Below are 5,714 nucleotides of genomic sequence, written 5' to 3'. Positions count from 1 at the left end.
AAGCTCGCGAGAGCCGGGGCTGGCTCGCGGGGCTGGAGGGGCGGGGCAGGGCGGCAGGTGCGCGGGGAGCGGGCGGGGCAAGGCTCCGTGAGGCGGGGGGAATGGGCGTGTCCAGCGGGAAGGGGGCGGGGCCAGGCGGGATCCGGAGTCGCGGCCTGGCTCGCGGCTTGTCTGCGCCGGCGCTAGTGTAGACAGTGCCCCGCCGCCGCCACACCAGGCACGCTAAAGCGCTGCCAGTGTAGACATGCCTCCCCGCTCAAACCCGCCCCCGCCAGCCGCCCCCAGCTGTCATTGTCTCTCTGCTCGCCTGGGTGGGTGCCGCGCCTGGCGCCAGGGGATGGCCCTGCCCAGCAGGGCCTGTGGCCCCACTGCCCCAGTCAGCAACGATAACCATAGGGACCCCTGTCCCGTTAGAACAGCCGCCCCGCAGCGGCCCCCTTCAAACAGCCGCCCCCCAAGAGCCCCCTTCAAACGGCCGCCCTCCAACTGCCCCCTTCAAACAGCCGCCCTCCAACTGCCCCCTTCAAACGGCCGCCCTCCACTGCCCCCTTCAATCAGCCGCCCCCCAACCACCCCCTTCAAACGGTCGCCCTCCACTGCCCCCTTCAAACAGCCACCCCCCAACTGCCCCCTTCAAACGGCCGCCCTCCAACTGCCCCCTTCAAACAGCCGCCCTCCAACCACCCCCTTCAAACGGCCGCCCTCCACTGCCCCCTTCAAACAGCCACCCCCCAACTGCCCCCTTCAAACGGCCGCCCTCCAACTGCCCCCTTCAATCAGCCGCCCCCCAACTGCCCCTTCAATCAGCCGCCCTCCAACTGCCCCCTTCAAACGGCCGCCCCCCAACTGCCCCCTTCAATCAGCCGCCCCCCAACTGCCCCGGCCATGTGAACAGCCACCCCCCAACTGCTCCCTTCAAATAGCCACTCTCCAAGTCAACCATCCTCCAACTGCCCCGGCCATATGAATAGCCACCCCACAACTGCCCCCTTCAATCCATTCCTATGGGAACAGCATCATGTCATAGAACAAGTGGCCAGGATATCCAGGGGAGAGGTGGTGGCATTTATTTGGCAGTATGTCTGGACAATCACATGTACAGTATTGTAACTTTGAGCTTTGTGATTATATCAGTCACAAACAGGTTCTCATGCTCAGCACGTCCTAATATGCTTTCTGATTGCTTAGTTTTATCCAAGAAAAAGCTGCAAATATAGGTGTGACGTATGAGATTGACAGGTTTCTATAAGCTTCTTTCCTTCAATATGTGCTTTTGTCTCTGCCCTTCCCCTTTTCAGTAATTGACAATTTTACACCAGGACGCCTTGTTCTTCATAGAGAAGAGAAGAATGAGAAGGTGGAGAAGGTGGTTTTGTTACATTCTGTAGTTTCGGTGTTTGGCTCATACCCGTGTAATGCTTTCAGGGTGTGGTGCTTTTTATGTGAGGAATGGATCAGACAGGTTACTCATTTACACAAGTGAGTACACAATGATCTCACCAGTTTCCTTAACATCAGTTCCCCAATAAGAACCCTCTGTAGTCACTCCTTGCACATGCTCACAGATAGAGTGCGCTGAGACTTGCACTGAGAAGATTAATAGAGTATTAAAAACAGGAACTTTACCTTTACTAAAAAAGAACAGGAGGACTTGTGCCACCTTAGAGACTAACCCATTTATTGGAGCATAAGCTTTCCTGAGCTACAGCTCACTTCATCGGATGCATCGGATGCTGTAGTGCATGAAAGCTTATGCTCCAATAAATGGGTTAGTCTCTAAGGTGCCACAAGTCCTCCTTTTCTTTTTGCAAATACAGACTAACACAGCTGCTACTCTGAAACCTACCTTTACTAAGGCTCCTGATGTTGCTAACGCCAATTCAGGAGTAAATGTTTAGAACATTTCCCTAATATAGACAAAGCTTCAGCTGCTCTCATGACTCTTGTGATATCACCATTTCATTGAGTCTCCATCGGGGCCTTCAGGATAGATATGACCCACATTACTCTGTAAAAAACAGCTTTTTGAGGGGAAAAGGCAATTCAGGAATTCTTGATACATCACAAAAATAAACAGCTCAGTCTAGTTGCAGCTCACCCTTAATTACTCATGTTAACACTTCCTGGAGATTCTCCTTCCCTTATCCTGGAACTTCTATCCTCAATGCTTGTGTTTACATTGCCATCCAAATCATTAGGCCTTCCAATAATTTTCCTTTGGGGACCTGTGTGACCAGTTAGAGAGGAATGCGAGGAGCCACTCCTAATGCAAATAGGCCTGTGACCCATGAGTCAAGTGTCGTGTTTTCCATGTGACACCAGACATAAATAGAATGCAGAACTGAAATCATAAACACACATTTGGAAAAAAATTAAATTTACCATCATAGCTGAGACCAAGTACGGAAGGGGTCAGCTTAATGCTGAATGCTGTAGCACTTTATAATCAAATGAATATGGGGTTATGGTAGCAAGTGTTTTACAACCTTAGCTATAGCAAATGCGATTAGACCCTTGCTACTTATATAGTTTATATTAGGTGGCCAATGTGTAATGACGCACAATATACAATTGACAATAGACAGTCACATATGTGAAGGCAGCAACCACGTGCTGTGCCAGATGATAAATTGCACAGCTATGTAACCTGAATTTATCACACCTTTGACAGCCTCACTGCCTTCTGCCCCCTAATCTCCTGACTCATTCCAACATTCCAAACACCCGAGCAGCATCAAACAGCCGCTATTTAAAAAACAAACAAAGTCAACCTACTGGAGAAATGGCTGCTCCTTTTCTCCCCAGATGTGGGATTTCTCCCCATATTTATACCAGCCCAAAAGCCCAGAGGAAAAGAGTTACTCTTGGGCCCATGACAGGTGCTTTATACATAAAAAAGTCAGTTTTAAAGTCCTTTATCTCATGGCCCGAGGAGGCTATAGGCAGGTGTTGTCTCATTGGAGAGACTAAATGCCCCAAGAGTGACTATGTGGGTGAAACCATACAATCACCACACTAGCGAATGAACTCAACAGGAAAGCGATCACTCTATATCTGACCTATCAGTCCTCATCTCAAAGGAAATCTATACGACACTTTCAAAAGATGAACCTGGGAGCTTAAATTCATAACTTTAGTAGATACTAAAAATCATGGACTGAATAGTGACACTGGATTTATGCTTATTACAACCATCTATAACCCACTAACAACACTATTCTCCTCCCCACTCCCACCCACCCCTTCCTTTCCTCCCTGTGACTGGAGGAATGAGCCACTTCGCCTTGAATGATGCCTTAAAATATGTCTTAACTACTTAAGTTAAACACTCTAACCCCAGCAGCAGCACAGAAGTAAGGATGGCAGTAAGGTGTTGGCATCCTTCTGCACTGCTGCCTTCAGAGCTGGGCCCTCAGTCAGCAGCCACCGCTCTCCGGCTGCCCAGCTCTGAAGCCAGCAGTGCAGAAGTATGGGTGGAATGGTGTGCTGTCACCACCCTTACTTCTGCCCTGCTGCTGGCGGGGTGCTGCCTTCAGAGCTGGGTGCCCAGCCAACAGCCGCCAATCTCCAGCCTCCCAGCTCAGAAGGCAGCACAAAAGTAAGGGTAGCAATACTGTGACCCCCTTAAAATAACCTGGTGACCCCCCCTGCAACTCCCTTTTGGGTCAGGACCCCCAATTTGAGAAATGCTGGTCTCCCCTGTGAAATCTGTATAGTATAGAGTAAAAGCACACAACACCAGATTTCACAGGGGGAGACCAGATTTCACGGTCCGTGACATGTTTTTCATGGCCATGAATTTGGTAGGGCCCTACACATGTGCCATATCTGATAGTGGGATGAAGATTTGGGACAAGCTGCTCAATTCATTCAAGGCTTCCCTTCTTGGAGTTGTGAGTTATGCACTCCATCCAAACTCACACTGATGAATCCTTTGTACCACATCAGCATGTAAACCGTGTGTGTGTGTGTGTGTGTGTATACACCCCAGCACACACATATGTACACGTACACCAATGAGCTGATCCCTTTAGAAAAGCTGCCTCTCAGTGTTCCAATTGGAGGAGCTGAGTGATGAGAACTTTGGGAAATATGATTCTATTTAAGGGCCTAAGTGGGAACTGTGCAATAATCTGGCCCCACATATGCCATTGTCCTAGTGTATTAATGACAAATTGTCTCCATGTTGTTGGAGGGGCTGCCATGGGGAATAAGCTGTGTGTGTTTTCTTCGGAGTTGCTGCAAACACTTGCAATATACAGTGCCATGCTTGAGGGCTCTCAGAGTGCTGACCGACTGCAATTAGACACCATTATCTAGAGCAGGGGTTCTCAAGCTTTTTCTTTCTGAGCTTCCCCCCCACACACACACACACGCACGCACATATGCTATAAAATCTCCACGGCCCACCTGTGCCACAACAATTGTTTTTCTGCATATAAAAGCCAGGGCTGGTGATAGGGGATAGCAAGCAGGGCAATTGCCCGGGGTCCCACACTACAGAGGGCTCCACAAAGTTAAATTGCTCAGGCTTTGGCTTCAGAACAGCACCCCGTTCTGCCATATGTGGTTCATATTAACTCCTTTGTTAAAAAATGTCGGAACTATTAGAATTTGATTTTTTTTGTTTGCTGTTGTTTTTTGTTTGATTGCTTATTTTTTTGCTTTAGGAACTGGCATGAGGTAAATGAAAAAATAACAAGCCTTTTCTTGTATCCTTCCTTTTTGCCCTCTCTTTCTGGGTTGTAGCAGCCAATTCTGTACCTGTGTACTTCAATAAATTCCAGATGTTCAGTAATCAGCTAATTGGAGGAAACAGATGTACAAATCATTGGCAGCAGAGGTCTTTTCCTTTTGACAGGGCTGCTCCTTGCTCAGTGGCTGTAATCTGGTTAATTTTGTAGTAATGTGATATAGTAATGGGATCTCAAAGGATGAAAGTGAAAATGCACTGAATTTCAGCAGAATAAATATTGGAAGACTGAATGACAAATGCAGGCAAAGACAGACTGAGGAAATGTACAATGAGGAAGAATGAGCAGCCAACTGCAGGACACGTAACGTAGTAATGCATATAGCAGAGGCTGTAAAAATGAGGCCTGTGATGTTGTACCAAGAAGCACAATGCTAAAGAAGAGCCATGTGCAGGCAACCAAGTATAAAACAGCTGGACCAAGCAGGGCAGAGGAGGACATGAAAGACTGCAGGGTAGGAAAGTGTTAAAGACAAGAAAAGCTGATGAAGGAACAGGAGATTTCTCCTTAGGCTGCAATAAGATATAAGGCTTTCCTCAGCACACTGGATCCCATCAACCCCCATAGGAGTCAATAGGAATTTTCCATTTATTATCATGGGTGCTGGATCAGGGCAAGAGACAGCCCAGGAGGAGTTAGTGGCCCAAGAGGCAAGCAGACACCATTGAAGCCTGAGAGCAGGAGAAGGTATGAAGATGAGCAGCATCAAGCCAGAGTCTCTGATCAGGAAATCAGAAAGTCTGAAGAACTCTCTAGAAAATGAGGAGCTCTGTCCCAGAATGTGCAAGGGTTTAAGGAACCATGTGCTGTGGGGTGAAGCAGGTTAATTTAACACCAATATTAGTGAGGAAGGAAAGATAATTCTGTGGTTGAGGAACTGGATTGGGACTCAGGACATCAGTTCCTGGCTCTGCCACAGACTCCCTGTGTGACCCTGGACATGTGAATTGCTCTCTCTGG

The sequence above is a fragment of the Lepidochelys kempii genome, chromosome 26, assembly GCF_965140285.1.
Source record: "Lepidochelys kempii isolate rLepKem1 chromosome 26, rLepKem1.hap1, whole genome shotgun sequence".
NCBI classification, from domain to species: Eukaryota; Metazoa; Chordata; order Testudines; family Cheloniidae; genus Lepidochelys; species Lepidochelys kempii.
Note: the sequence above shows the minus strand (reverse complement) of the source record.